Source organism: Podarcis melisellensis (assembly GCF_964234715.1).
Source record: "Podarcis melisellensis genome assembly, chromosome: 1".
NCBI lineage: Eukaryota > Metazoa > Chordata > Lepidosauria > Squamata > Lacertidae > Podarcis > Podarcis melisellensis.
The window spans coordinates 8,680,626-8,696,635 of record NC_138528.1 but is presented as its reverse complement, the minus strand read 5'-3'; the positions used below and the strand labels follow the sequence as shown (position 1 = coordinate 8,696,635).

The following is a 16,010-nucleotide window of genomic DNA, read 5'->3' as shown; positions in this document are numbered from 1 at the left end:
CACTCTACCATGTGACAGCCCTTGAGATATTTGAAGATGGCCATCCTATCTCTTCTCAGTCGCCTCTTTTCAATGCTAAACATACCCAGCTCCGTCAACTGTTCCTCATAAGGCTTGGTTTCCAGACCCCTGATCAACTTGGCCACCCTCTTCTGCACACCTTCCAGCTTATCAACATCCTTCTTAAACTGTGGTGCTCAGAACTGAACACAGTATTCCAGGTGTGGTCTGACCAAGGCGGAATAAAGTGGTACTATGACTTCCCTTGAACTGGACGCTATACTTCTGTTGATGCAGCCTAGAATAAAATTTGCCTTTTTTGCTGCTGCATCACACTGTTGACTCATGTTAAACTTGTGGTCCACCAAGACCCCTAGATCCTTTACTTCATCATCATCATCATCGTCAAAAATAAAATACATTAATAGACAATACATTAATACATAATCAAAATTAAAACAAAAACAAACCAAATAACCCCACTGCCCCCCACTAGTAAGCCAGGTGTTCCCCATCTTCTATTTGTGTATCTGGTTCTTCCTGCCTAAGTGCAGAATCTTACAATTGTCCCCACTGAAATTCATTTTGTTAGTCTGGGTCCAGTTCTCCAATCTGTTAAGGTCCTCTTGATTCTAACTTCTGTGGTATTAGCTGCCCCTCCCAGTTTGGTGTCATTTGATGAGCACCCCCATTTTGTGCTTCCTACCATGAAAGGTACGCAGGTGGCGCTGTGGGTTAAACCACAGAGCCTGGGACTTGCCGATCAGAAGATTGGCGGTTCGAATCCCCGCGACAGGGTGAGCTCCCGTTGCTCTGTACCTTCTCCTGCCAACCTAGCAGTTCAAAAGCACGTCAAAGTGCAAGTAGATAAATAGGTACCACTCCGGAGGGAAGGTAAATGACGTTTCCGTGCCCTGCTCTGGTTCACCAGAAGCGGCTTAGTCATGCTGGCCACATGACCCGGAAGCTGTACGCCGGCTCCCTTGGCCAGTAAAGTGAGATGAGTGCCGCAACCCCAGAGTCGGTCACGACTGGACCTAATGGTCAGGGGTCCCTTTACCCTTTCCCTTTACCATGAAAGTAATTTGAAGCTGTTGCTAGGGGAAGCTTTTTCTGCAGGGGCTACTCTTTTCATGCCTGCAGGGTTGTTGTTTTTTTCATGTCAGTGCATCTCTTTATTTAAATCAGTAGACATTGATTTAGTAGGCACTGGTCCACCCAGCTCAAGACCAGTTACTGCACTGATGGGCATTGGCTTTCCAGAATTTTAGAAAAGGAGTGTTTGCTAGCTGTACCTGAGGATGTTGGGGGTTTGGCCTGGAACCTGAATTCAAAGCAGATTCTGTACCACTGAGCTCTCCCAGACAGGACCTTTTCAGTGTTGGCACCACACTTGTATAATTCCCTCCAGTTAGAAGCCTCTCTCCTCCTGCTTTGAAACCAGCACTGAAACTCTTTTCAGTCCTGTCCAGCATTTTACAATTTGTTGCTTTTTATTGCTTTCTTCTTGCATACAGTGATGCTGCTGTCTGTCTCCCTCTCCTCTGCCCTCTCTAGAGATCAATATTCGATTTGTTTTTGACTCGCTGTTATTCCCCCCAAAAACCAAAAACACCCTATTTTTACAAAAACATTTATTTACAATAAGCATAGATTCAAGAAAAAAATAAGGATAAAACAAAAAGAGAAAGGAAACTGGAACAAATGAAGTTCTTCACCACATTTCACATTTAAATAAACATTCTTCTCCCTCAATAAACATACATTTCACATTCTTCTCCCTCAATAAACATACTTGCCTCTCTGCCCATATTTGCACTGATAATTAATTATTTTGCAGGTATTATTCTGGCATTCTGCAGAAGTACATGCGAGTATGAAAAAAATATTAATTGATCTGTTTTAATCCATTTCCCCCCATTTCGTTATTGCCATGTGTTTATTACTTTTGTTTGCAGGTTTCTTTGGGGAGGGGATGTTTTCTCAAAGTGGGAAGTAAATCATTTTGACAAATAAATGTTTAAATAAGACCAAAGTAAAAGTAAAATAATAGTAACACTAGTACTTATTACTGAAACTGTCGATTTTTATGTATTCATTACTCCCCCTGTATAGGTCTGTGTATGGCACAGTACCGCATTCTGTGCAACCCCACAGATACTGAATCTACATCATAATATGTATGATTCCTTATCATTTTTTTTAAATACCTGATGTGAGTCTCCAATGCATGGTTTTTACAATGAAAGTGTGGGATACGAACACTCCTTTTTATATATGTAAGAGAACAAAAATAAATTAAAACTTCTGTAGCAACTTGATCCAAGGATATACATCTAACAATTAAATAAGAAATATTAAGAAATCATTGTGACGCTTGGTTTCAGGTGCAGAAACGTCTTGGCATAGGGACTCTGCACATAAAAGACCTTCACAATTTTCTGGGGTCAAATAATGGGATTATTCTATTGCAGATTCTATTCTAAGGTTTGTATGAACTGTTTTTTTTAAAAAAAAAAAATAAATTTGCAAACCGTTTAGAAGTCTGTTTTGACCTTAAGTGGTTTGTAAATATCATAATCATAATCAGCCTTTGTAGGTTCTGGCTAGAATAAATCCTTAGTCCTTTCCAAGTGATCTGTTTGTTAGTAAACAGAGACAGCAGCCCAGTATTATAAAACTGGAAACTTAGCTCAAGTAGGAGGCGGAATTCCGAATACCGAACAGATGGAGGGAGCGTTGCAGAAAGAAATGGAAGAAGAGAGAAAAATCTGCTTTGTTCTGTTGATTAAATAAACAGCTTAGACTAACAACAAACAGTTTCTGGCTATCCCAAGACTTTCTCGCTCCCCCCCGCCTCCAAGTCCCCACATCTTGAAGCAATCAGCAGCTGAAAAGAGACTCGTCCCCCTGGCATCTCAGGTTAAAGAAAGGGGTCCAGGAAAATGTGGTAGAGCCATTACACGAAACCTGAGATGCGTTCATCGGGGACTCCAATTGCCATCGCATTAGGATTGATTGGAGACCAGCAGTACCGTAATGACCCGGAAAGAGGGGCACCCGGCGATTGTTCTTTCGCGTCTCCCGCTCTCCGCCTCTTAGTTTATTCCTCCTTATTCTTCCTCTTCCTTTTCCAATCCGAGAGGTTTATGTTACCGGCAGCGGCTCTCCTCTTTTCTTGTTGTGCAAATTGTGCTCGAGGAAAGTAGAAAAGATCCGTACAATCCACTTATTATGCCAAGGGTTTGGAATTCTTTTCAGAGCCCTGTGGGGAAATTATAGTGGAGAAAATATAAATTAAAGGGGGGGGGGTTTGGAATGAAGCCTTTTAGGTAGGCTTTAAAAAAAAACACACAAAGGGGGTTGCTATTTTAATTAAGCGTCTGTTGAGATTTCCTGCTGGTGCGGTGAGGCTCTGAACTGCGTGGAACCTTAGCCGAGGCGCAGTGCGATCCTATACCTGCCTACTCAGAAGCAAGCCCTGTTGAACTCACTGGGACTTACTTCCAGGCAAGTAAATACAGGATTGCGGTCTCAGGTGACAAGTTCTCGGCTTCTTTCTTGCTGCGAAGTCGGAGAGGGGGCCCCGATTCGGAAACGCACGGACTTGGAGGCGAACCCTATTGCTTTCAATGGCGATTTACTTCCAGGTAAACGAATTTGGCATACGGGAGGCGAGAGTGAAGTCGCTTTAAAAAAAAAAAGGAGGATACGATCCAGGCAAATTTTAAAATCTCCTTTAAATTTGCAACGCAGTCCCGAGTGTTTCTATTTAGAAATCCCATTGAGTTGAATGGAGCTTTGCCTCCAGGTTAGCGTGGATTGCAGCAGGACACGCGTGTTTACAACCCCTGCACTCCTTGGCAGGCTTTCTTAGGAAGAACACGCTCCACCGGCTCTCAAAATTGGGTTTACTTTTGAGTAAACACGTATAGGAGATGGGTCTGGGTTATCCCTCTAGTTCAAATGAGTTTTTCTCAGAAAAACCCACCTTAACTCGATGGGGCGCCTTCCCCCACCGCAAGGTAAGTGAGCACTGAGACCGAGCAACCTGCCCTGTGCGCGTCTACTCGGAAGTAAGCCCCACTTAGTGAGGGGGGGGAATCACTCCCAGTGGAGGATTTCCTTCCAAAGAGGCGTGCCTTGGATGCCGCGCGGGGGACCAGAGGCGCGATCCACACGCTCTTTGCGACTCTCTGCCTGGAATAACATCTCCGCTTCTTCGAGGGCAAGTCCCGGATTAATTCGGAGCAGAGTTCTTTTTTTTAAAAAAAAAAAAAGCGGAGTCACACAAAATTTGGTGATTTTGTAGATCTGCCTATTTGAAACTGTCCATTTATGTTACAACACGGCCGTTTTAATTCCCCCTTCCTCCAATGACCTAATTACGAAAGTTTGAAGGAGGAGAAGAAGTGGTGTGTTTTAGAAGCGGAGCAGGAGGGGGAATCGGAGGTTGCTCGCTGGCTCCGGAGAGAGAGAGGGGGGGGGGGCAAGTCTGCTGTGCGCTTTGCGCCAAAACAAACCGGCCCCGCCTGGTCTGGCTTTAACTGCAGCTCACTGGATAATGAACTCCATCTTTCCAAAGCGAACTTAACTGTTTATTTAGTGTCACCCCGCATTAACATCACTGGCACTTTCCTCTGAACAGAAGGAGCTGGAGGCTTTCTCCTCCAAAAAGGAAATTCTTTTTAGCTTAGACAGACTTCAGCATCCAGGATGTACATTAGTGGCGCAAGAGGAGGAGGAGGAGGAGGCGGCGGGAGCGCTGGTGCTGCGCCCTTGGCTGATTTTCACGATGATTGAAACCTCTGAAAGAAAGAGAGGAGGAATAACGTGGGCGGAGGACGGAAATCTGGGCAGTGGGGACGGGGGGAGGCACGTGCACTATTACCTGGGCTCCAAGTCTCCTCGTCCCCGTTTTCTGGAGCTCGTCTCCAGTCTCCCTTTGATCCGGACTGGCTCCTGTTTTCGCTCCGGTTCCGGCAAGCAGAGGACGCGCGGATCCAGCCCTGTTTAAGCACATTCCTTGAAACTGGCGGGGGAGGGAGCGCCCAGGCGGCGGCATATTTATTTGGCTGTGAGGAATAACCCCCCACTGTGTCCAGTGGGGCTGAACTTTTCCCTGGTAAGCGCGACTTCATTTTACAGCCTGGAATGTGCGCGTGTAGACCTCGCCCCCCTGGAAATCAAGGAGAATATGTCGACATTTTGCAGGGGAAATTATGCCCCCCCTAATATGTGTGTAATACACGAGAGAGAGAAAGAGAGAGAGAGAGAGAGAGAGAGAGAGAGAGAGAGAGAGAGAGAGAGAGAGAGAGAGAGAGAGAGATGGTTGGATCGTGCCCCGGTTCCTGTGCACGGAAGTAAAACAAGATATCAGTGGGAGGCGAGCGATTCCAAAAGGAAACGTTTTTAGGTTTAGGGGTGTAAAGAGATGGGAGGGAGAATCACATGATCACCTATAACCCATGTGGTGGGGAGACAACACGTTTTAGTGGCTATTTAGTGGAGGGAACGTTTGTGTGCAACATGACCTTAATCGTGGGAACCGCTGCTTCTTTGAGAGTTTGTGGGAACTCGTGTCAATGGCAGCCTTGCATGTTTCTCAGGTGTGGGTGTGGGTGTTAGAGAGAGAGAGAGAGAGAGAGCGAGCGAGAGGTGGATAGTGACACCAAAATTAAGTCCCATTTTCATCAGGGAAGCTGGTTCATTGCTGTTTTCCGAAGACATAGAATCCTATAGAATCACAGAACTGTAGAGCTGGAAGAGGGGCAGAGGGTCTTCTAGTCTAACCCCTAATCGAACGCGGCTTGCAGCTCCTCTGCAGGATGCCAGACGCCACCATGGGGCGGGATGGGGCCAGTGGGGAGAGAGAGATATCTATCCCAAGCCGGAGGCTTCATATTTCAGGCATTTAAGCCCCAGCCCCGCCCACCTGACTGGCTGGCTGAGGATTGGCTGGTTCCCTTCCCAAGCCAGCCTGCTTAGGATCGGACTTGGAGGGCAGAAGGTGCCCAGTTCGATCCCCGACATCTCCTGCCTAAACCCGACGTGCCGCTGACAGTCAGTGTCGATAATACTGGCCAAAGGGGACTAATTGTCTGATGCAGTATATAAGGCAGTTTCCATGGATGCTTCAGTTGAAATTCTGCGGGGTTGGACTAGATGACCCTTGGTTCCCTTCCAACAATTCTATGATGTTCCATAGAGAATTTCCAGCAGGGAGATTGGCTACTTTCTCATCCCGAACCTCATATCCCGTTTGGAAAGGTCGCAGTCCTGAATTCTGGCAAGAGGAAGTCCCCTTGGAACAGGGGCTGGGGTTTTGCTGTAGGGGAGAAAGGACGGGGCCGCTCGCGCATTATTTTAAAAACCTGAAATGTTCTCTGTTGCCTGGGATTTCTGCGAAAACCCTCAGGGGCTTTCCCCCCCACTGGCTACCGGGGAAAGCACTTCAGTGAAGCGGTGGCGGCAACAGATTTTAGAAGTCTCTCGACTCGAGTTCAGCTCTCCCCTCTGCCACGAGCTCGGTATGCGTCCTCGGGCAAGTTACTAACTTAACCCGCCTTCAGACTTCACAGTTGGGGAGAACCGGCAAGTGGAGAAGGCGCCGCTGACCAGCAACATTTCCCCTCCCTTCTGGCTCCTGCACGTAACGTCTGAACGGAGGGAGCCTGCGTGGAATCTGGAATCCTGTACACGCGAGTGCTCCTTTGCCTTCAGACGTTACTGCTGTAGGCGGAGGTAGCTACTCGGCGCTCACCATGTGAGCCAACTGCTGGGAGGCAATAAAATATTTGAGGGGGAGGGTCCCCCCCCAAGTTGATGGGCATTCCCATTCACATGGTGCCCGTGCACCGCGTTGCGTGATTGATTGCGCGGGGCAGGACTTCCTTGCCCCCCGCCGCCACCCCAATATTTTATTCAAGTTGGCACCCCTAGGCGCCGACATCTGGCTTGTTCTGCCTTACCGGTTAGGATACGTGGCGACGAGGGAGCCTTCCTTCTGTATCCCAGAGCGCATGGAAGCCCGTGCTCCTGAAGGCTCCCGCACTTCGTTCAGACGTTCGTTCCTGAACACGCGTCTGAACACGGGGACTGCAACCAGAGCAGCCGCTCATCTCCTGCCCTTGCGCCGCTGAAACACATACAGAGGCGCGCAACCACCATAGCTGTCAACGTTTCCCTTTTTTTAAGGGAAATTCCCTTATTCCGAATAGGATTCCTCGCAAGAAAAGGGGAATGTTGACAGCTATGACCTCCACTCACACACACATATATTTTCTAGAATCTTAGAGTTGGGAGGGACCCCAAGGGTCAACTAGTCCAACCCCCTGCAATGCAGGGATTTATTGCATTTATTAATTGCCTTTCTAGCCCATCATTTTCTCCAAGGAGCTCAAGGTGGCGTAGGTGGTTCTTCCCTCTCCTCATTTAATCCCCACAACAACCCTGTGTGGTAGGTTAGGCTCAGAGGCAGAGGCTGGCCCAAGCTCAGCTTCAGGGAAGAGTGGGATCGGAACCCTGATTTCTCCCAGGTCCTAATCCTACTTGTAGAAGCTCTGGCTTTCTGGAAGAAACCTCTCCTCTCCCATGAGTTGTTCCCTTGTGGTTTGATTGCCAAACGCGACGCGCGGAATGCGTGGGAATGGCGTTACGGCGGGGCGTTTTGGGAAGAGCTGAAAAGGCGCATCTTCCACTAGAAGGCCGGGGAGCGTGTGGCCCTTCAGATGTTGTTAGCCTCCACTTCTCCCCGTCCTCTCTGACCAGCCGGGCCTGATGCGGCGCTGCGGTCCACAAACATCTGGAGGAGCGACCGCGGGCTTCCTGGCGACGCTCCCCTCTTTCCTGGGCTCCTCCAGAGCTCGCAGGGGGACACCCGCTTTGTTTTCACAGGTGTCTGGAGGGCAGCGATGGCCAGCCGGTCCCCCGAGCCTCCTTCGGGGTTCTTCTTCCTCTCGCTCCTTTCAGACGCCTTTTTGCACGAAACGCTTTTCAGCCCCGGCGCGGTGGACGCGTCTCCAAAATCGCGCCCCTCTTCCCTTTCAGTGGTTTGGATTTTTCAGGGGAGGAGGAAGCGCAGAGAGGGAGGAAAGCAGGAAAAAAGAGAGCTAAAGGGGTTGTGAGAGAGAGAAGACAAGTCCTTTATTGTTTAGAAATAAGCCAACCCTCCGCACCCCTCCTTTCTTTCCTTCTTTTTCTCTCTCGCTCCCTCCCTGCGTCTCTCTCTCGCTCTCTTTCCTCTGCGCTTAGCAGCTCAGAGAGGGTGAGATCCGGTATCACGTTGCAGATTCCCACTAAAGATAACGAAATGTGATCTATTTTTCAGAGCGGCAAGTGGATGGGAACGAAGCCGTCCACGACAGAAAACTCATTTGCTAATGGGCTCGGTTTTGGGTTTCCTTCGCGTCTCCAGGGTCGGAAATCGCTGGAGTTTTGGGTTACTGGCCGCACTTATAACTGGCCGCATTCTGCAAATCCTTTTTTCTGCTTTAATTAATTAAGGAGCAGCGCCGATCATTCCCCAGAAACCAGTCTGCCCTGGGCTCTTTCCCTCAGGCCGCTCACCATTAAGGTCTTGTTTACGTTCTGCGTTTGGAAGAAACCAGGCCCGAAAGGTGGGCAAATTTCTCGCCAGCCTCTCCCACCCCCCACCCCCACCCCTCCGCCCAAACCACAGATGCGTGCCTTATACCCGTGGACAGTTCAATTTCACGCTGCAAATCGATTTTCGAAGGTAACAGCCTTCGGATTGTCCACAAAATTCTGCCACTTACGCCCCACGGAGGTTCCTGTTTTGTTTGTTTTTTTTGGGTTTTTTAAAAATAAAAATCTAGCGTCCATTCATAAAGAAATTTACGCCCCATCCTGTGGATGTTTATTTATTCAGGAGAAAACTCCCTTGAATTCATCAGAGTTTGTCCTCCCTACGTGTGCTTAGTAGGGTCGACGTGTAAAATATGTGTGTGTGTGTGTGTGTGTGTGTGTTTATATAGAACAGTCCTCTGTTCACAAACTGGGCACACTGGGTTGAAATTGGGTTGAAATTGGGTTTGGCATCATCTGGCAAGGAGACTAAGGATGCGGTCCTGACCTGTACTTACCTGAGTGAAATAAACTCAGTGCGACTTCTGAGTAGAAGGGGGTTATTGTGCCGCACTTACCTCGGAGTAAATGTCCCAGTTTACACAGTGGATAAGCGTGTATAGGATTGAACGGTCAGGCAAAAGCCTTTAAATGGGGGGGGGGTCATATCAATAGAATTTTTTGGACGTGTAAACTGACTTAATATAGCACAAGTAGAAGCTGTTTTGTGCAATAACTTAAGGTGTTGAACACACACACAAACAGCTGCTGAGTAGTGTCTGTCGCTTAAAATGTTTATATTTTATATGGGACTTTGTATACTTCATTAGCACTCCAGCCTATTACACCTAAACTAGCTTGTCTGATGTGATTGTAATGACACTTGCATTTCAGGAGGAAATTGCTCACGATGTTCGTGGCAGAAAACAATTCCTGCCAGTCGGGTTTACTTCCAAGTAAACATGCTTAGAATCCGAGGCTCTCCTGTATTTTATTTTATTTTATTTTATTTATCAGACCTTCCCATTAATCACGCACTGTGAGAGGAGCACTGGTCCTGAACTTATGCACAATTACTCGGGAGCAAATCCCATTAAATTCGGCGGGGCTTACTACTTCTGCGAAGACGTGCAGAGGTGTGGATGGGATCCTGCTGCCTCTCTGCCTCCTCTTCAGGCGTTTAGACTTACCTTTGAGGAGAACAAGAGAGCAGGGAGCGGGACCACGCCGAATAGTCTTTCTATCTGGCACCCGGACGGAGCCCCCCCCCCCACGCCCGGCGCGCGCGGACTTCCACGCGGAGGCTCGCTCCTTTCAGACGCTGGCGCCGTACACGTGGACGCCAGGGAGAGGATCTAGTCGGCGCGCGCGCGCGCGCATTCTCCTTAGCGGCGCATAGAAACGCTGTTTTTGTAAACTGACTCCGCGGAAAATGCGCCTGCGGAATAATAAGACAACAGTCGGGTGACCCGATGTTTCAAATGATTATTTATAGCAAATTCTTTTCTCTGAAAAGGCTCAATGAAAAACAACAACGCCGCAAAGGTTTTTCTCCAAACCACCCACCGGGAGGGACGTCAGGGCGATGCGCTTCTCCTTTCGGCTAGTTGGTAAATTTGCAACGCGATTCCATATCCGCCTTTTTTTGCGGTCTGATTTGGAGAAGTGAAAGGGACTGGTTTTTATAAAACATAGCAAGTGATGATGACCGTCCGCAGTTAGCTCTCGGGTGCAGGACTCCCAGCATCAGGTTAGAGACCCCCTTGTGGCGCAGGAAAGCTCTCGGTCTCTACGTTCCCTTGTTTATAAAAGCGAATTATTTAATCTCCGCGTTAGGAAACAAAGATCACTTTTTGTGGCTCGTCGGCGATTGCAGCAGAAACAGAATGATTTGCAACAGAAATGAGACTTAACTGAGCGCAAAACGACATTGACAGGAATTGTTTACTCGCAAGGAACACCGCTCTTGCGTCCTGAACGAGTTAGGCGAAAATCAGCTCGGGAAGAAACCAAAAGCGGACTTTAAACTGCCAAGTATTCTCTGCAGAGCCGGATATAAATGTTTTGAGGATGTGGGTGTAAGTGTTGGAGGGTTCTCCACAAACACACAACACACACACACAGAGAGAGAGAGAGAGAGAGAAAGAGAGAGAGGGGGGGGGAGAGATCCAGAGCGTTGTTCGTAGCCGACTGCTGCTAGATAGCATGTGGGCTCTGCTGATATATTTATAACCGGCCCTTTAAAGAGAATCATCATCCCGTCCAGCGCGGAGCTACAGAATGATAAATCCCGTGTTTGCTTCTCAGACGTTTGAAAAGGATCCCAGGGGAGGGAAGCGGGTTGAGGGGGTTGGTGGCAGCAGACAAATAGCTGTCAGGCAGGAGAGAGAGTTATCTCCACCAATTTGGTTCAGATCTGTCTTTCGCCTCGCCCGCCAGTCCTGCAGGTATAATCTGTCAGACCTTTGGCCTCTTTTTTTAAAAGAAGACTTAAAAAAAAAATCCCTCCTGTCCTTATTTTAAAAGCATTAGCCGCGGTAAACATCCATTTAGCAAACACCTCTTTGAGAGAGGCATTTTTTTCCGGGGGTGGGGGGAAGCTTTCCAACCTCTCTCTGCTAAACGGAGGGGGAAAATATTTTGCGCATCTGTTATAGACTTTGGGGTATGTTGGGGCATATAATTTTGTGAGTGTGTGTGTGTGGAGAGAGAGAGAGAGAGAGAGAGAGAGAGAGAGAGAGAGAGAGAGAGAGAGAGAGAGAGAGAGAGAGAGAGAGAGAGAGAGAGAGAGACGCCTTTCTAAAGAGTCGCGTTCCGGTCCCCACGCAGCTGCCTTGTCAATAAGAAGTCCGTTCCAAGTCGAGACATTTTTTGCTGGCAGGACATTCATCGCAGCAGCTTCTCTGAAGGCATCACGAGGACCAAAATAAAGTGGGGAAAAGTACCAGATCGGGTGGGACAATTCGTTGCACCGGCCGAGGGGAGGGGGTAGAGATTGTCTCTCCATATGCATATTATATCCACACGCATAAAGTGGTGTGATGGTGCCAACTTGAATAAAAAAATTGGGGGGCGCTGATCACAAGACACACGCGCCATTTGACTGGCAATGCCCATCAACTTGTAGAGAGCTGGACCCCTCCAAATATTTTATTGGGGAGCGAAGGGCCAGCTGCCCCTAAGTTGTGGCTCCTATGCAGTGGCGCTTTCAGAAAAAGATGGGGGGGGGCAGATGTCGTCCAGGGCCCGCTTTGCAGAGTGTGCAGGAGGGGTCTCACCTCTTGAAGTCGTCGAAAAGGGAAAGATCCGCCCCAACACTCACCTTAAGTCCATATGGTCTTAAATTGTTCAACTTTGACCACTGCGTGATGCACAGCCAAGGCGCCTTTCTCTGGCCTAAGGGCACTTTCTGCAAGATCCAGAAAGATGAGAAGAACCGGATTCAATTCAGCCCCAAACGAAAGGGCTCCTCGAGTGTGCAAAAGAAAACCCAGGCCCGTTTTCAGACCTGGCGGTCCAAGGCGCGAAAGTGTCTTTGCCTTGTGGTTTCATAATACCGAGGTACAGAGCAGACCGACCAAGGCAGAAGGGTTGTTTGACCGGCGCGGTCGTTTTCGGGAGCAAAGAGGATCCTATGCATTTACACGTGACAGGGACACGCAGAGAGGCGTGCAAACAGATCGAGGAGCAGTGGGCCTTCTTTCTGCGGACCCGAGTTAGGTCATTTTAAGGCTGTGGAATTAAGGATCTTAAGCGCAACCGCTGTCTTTGGATGGCAAATGCGCGTTTCTTCAAAATGTGTCCTGGCCTGATGTAATTTTAAATCTTCTTCCACTGTATTACTTCTTGGTGAGCAGTTGTATACAAACACTGCTGCCTGCATGCTTTCCCTTTTATTCCTGCGAGTAAAAGGAGGAGAGAGAAAACGACGTAAAAGAAAAGAAAATCTGATAGCCAAGCATTCCGGATGCCACCCCCACGAATATCTCTGATCTAGGCAGCCTCTGCAGGGGTTTCAGCCCTCCTACTAAGGGAGAGGGACACCCGGGCCTTCCTCAGCCGTCCCCTAACAACTAACTTCACGGGGTTAGTGATAGTCACCGTCGCGGTGCGTGTGAGTGTGGTCTCGCGTTCCCACTACAAGCTACGCGGGCGAGCAACACAACACGTGTTCAGATTCCAACCTCTACGACGTTGCGATGGAAGGACTATGACCCGGTTGGAAGAGTCAGTTAGGATATATGAACATCAGTCCAACCAAGGACAAAACCCAAAATCTCAGGTCTGATTCACAAACCTGCTGAGACACGGATGAAAACCGGTACAGTGGTGCCTCGGGTTACGAGCTTAATTCGTTCCGGAGGTCCGTTCTTAACCTGAAACCGTTCTTAACTTGAGGTACCACTTTAGCTAATGGGGCCTCCTGCTGCTGCCACTGCGCTGCTGCTGCGCGATTTCTGTTCTCATCCTGAAGCAAAGTTCTTAACCCGAGGACTATTTCTGGGTTAGCAGAGCCTGTAACCTGCAGCCTATGTAACCTCAAGCGTCTGTAACCCGAGGTACCATTCTTGAGCGCTAAAGGAAGCCTAATGCTGCGATCCTATACACGCACCGGGGAGCTTTAAGTCCCAACCAGCATTCATAGGATTGCGCCTGTACGCTGAAGCTGAAACCCCGCGGAAGCAAAAAATAAACAAACCACAAGAGGGGGGGTCAATAGAACAATGGGGTATGGATGGAGGGGTCGCTGGAACTATGCCCGCGAAGCATCCTAAATAGTAAAAAGCGCGATACAAATGCTAAAGTATTATTATTATTATTATTATTATTATTATTATTATTCGCAGTTGGGGAAGGGTCGTAGCCCCGTGGCAGAGCATCTGCCTGAGACCCCCTACTGGAGACGACACAGATCTGGACGCAGCAGTCAGTGGTCTGACTGGGCAGGAGACAGCTCCCCACGTTCCGAGTTGGGAATGAATTGGACGGCTGACATCTACCGGACTTTGCTTCTAGATACAAAGATGTGGGATCAAAACAGACGCGCGATTGGTTTTAGGGGCGCGGGGCGACCACCTGCCATGCTTAAGGACCCTGACTTCGAAGCAAGTCCCCATTCTCCCTACTTTTTGCTGCAGCATCCGACTTAACACCCTTATCCCTCTGAACGTGGGAACGTAGGGCGGCCTTATAGTGCGCCATCAGGTTTTGGGGAGTCCACGAGTCTCTCCCAGCCTTCATTGGAGCTGCACCCGCATGCAAGGCAGATGTTCTGACATTGAGATGCTCTGACATTACCTTCTCCTAATCCAGCGGTACCCAAAGCGGCGCCCTCCATAAATTGAGGGACTATAACTCCCGTTATCCATGACCACCGGCCAAACTGAGCCAGATGGGAGTTGTAGTTCAACAGCACCTGGAGGGCACCTCACCGGTCTTCAGTCCCTCTGGTGTTGTTTTTTTGGGGACCCCGGGAGTTCTGCCTGACTCAAAAAGCGTTCTCTCCTCGTAAGCGCCGCTGTTGGTCACTTATCGCCTCCAAGCTAAGTACAGCTCATAAAAGACTCTTCGTTTCGTCCTTTTCGGCAGCGCTGCTGCTGCGCTTATCTCGCCCTCATTGTCCTTATCTCAAGCCCTGCCCTTGCTACTGACAATGGATTACCTTTGTTTGGAGAGGCTCTAATTGTTTCTCCCTCCCTTCCCCAAATCATCTTCCTCCTCCAGGAGGAACCTCCTAATTGCTTTTTGAACCAAAATGAGGATTAGCAGAATTCACGGGAGGGCGCGGGTGGCTACGCGCAGCGCGGAAAATACGGTAAGACAATTCTGACACCACCTGCAACCCCGACTAGGGTTGCGCCAGCTCCCCATAACATACTAAGTTAGTCGCGAGCCCCATTGAATTCAAGTGACAGCTGTTTCCGAATCCACAGAATCGGGCAGCATCTTTGGCGTTTTTACTAGGAGGGCCAGCTCTCGATGGATGGGGGTCCACGTCCCTGATTAATATGCCGAGGACAGCAGCTTCATTAGGGGGGAAAACAACAACTGCATTTCAGTTTACTCGGAAATAACCTGCGCTCCGTTCAGTGCGCCTGACTTCCAGGGCAGGATGCGCAATTACGCGGCGATCAGGTCAGATTGCAAGAGGGCCGGAGACGCTTACTCCGGAGTCATCTTGCTGAGGCCGCCTTGGAAGGAGTGTTTCAGCCCGGTACCGTTCGTTCCAGAGCGGATCGCGGATTTTAAATAGGCCTAACTCCGTCTGCCCAGGCGAAATATGTGCTGGTTCGATTCCAGTACCTATTACTTAACGTCGACAGGGTGCCCTTTCTGTCACCTTACGTTTGGAGGCTGTATTGACCGCAGGGGCATCGCTTTTCGTGATGTAATTGGAATACGCGCTCCCGCGCGCTCCCGCGTCCGCTCCTGGCATAATTCGAATTCCCACCAATTTACACGGGGAGAGAGGCCTTCTGCAACACAACTCCTGGTGGCAGCCCAAAGGCATCGCTTTTAAGCTTCACCTCTTTGAATGCAAAAAATAAATAAATAGTAATATGTATTTCCGAGGAGGGTGATGATTAATAAATGAATGAATGAAAGAATAAATAACAATAAGATGCCCACCTTGCCTCCCTAGCCTCTTAAGACATAGTTATGGCGCTCCTTTCATTATTTATCGCGCGCCATAACCTATTCATCAGGGGCATCATTTATTCATTCTCAACATTAAGGTAATTAAATATGAGCTCACCGGGAATGAGCAGGTCTGAAAAAAAAGGCGGGGGGGGGGGACGAAGGGAGAGGAGGTTTGCTGGCTGGCTGGCTGGCGAGTTAGAGGAGAGATGGGCCCGCAGAGGAAGGGGGAGAGAGCTGGGTTGGGCATGGGTGGCTGTCTTTTTCTTTTTTCTTCTTAAAAAAATAGAGTCTGCAATAATTGATTTGCACAGAGTTTAGTTCCCCTTAGGTGACACTTGAGAAGCAGCTCGAATTGCAGGGTCCTGACGTGTCTCCCCTCTGGAGGGAGGAGGAGGAAGAGGAGGAGGAGGAGAGAGCGAGAGACCAAGAGCCGCCCTATCTGTCTCCTTCGCCTTTCTTCGCCACTCAGTCGGCCCCTCGGCTGCAGCCAGAGCCACAGCGAAGCGGACCTTGCCAAGCTCCCGTCGCCAGCGCCGGCTCGCTCACTCGCGCACCAACCAACCAGGCCGGAGCCGCGCCGGGCCGCGCCTTCCCTTGGCTGCTTTTTCCTGCTGCGTCCTGGGCGGCGCGCGCTCTCGCTCTCCCTCTCCCGGGCGCAGCTGCTGCTTTGCTGGACGCGCGTTCCTATAGGGCGCTGCAAACATCCAATCCAAGAGAGCCCGGAGGACGACGGGGCGGCTTTCAGCTTGGCTGCCGTCGGAGATCCCGACCCAAAAGTTTCC

The 16,010-nt window shown here is 49.3% G+C and overlaps 1 long non-coding RNA gene across 1 annotated transcript; it reads right to left on the bottom strand.

Moving 5' to 3' along the window:
• Positions 1 to 2,515: 2,515 nt before the first annotated feature.
• LOC309372849 lies at positions 2,516 to 9,958 on the bottom strand. The gene is made up of 4 exons (XR_014169710.1): positions 9,777 to 9,958; positions 4,892 to 5,179; positions 4,596 to 4,808; positions 2,516 to 3,265 (listed from the first exon to the last, which is right to left on the bottom strand). It is a non-coding gene; the product is annotated as an uncharacterized lncRNA (long non-coding RNA).
• Between the last annotated feature and the right edge of the window lie 6,052 nt (positions 9,959 to 16,010).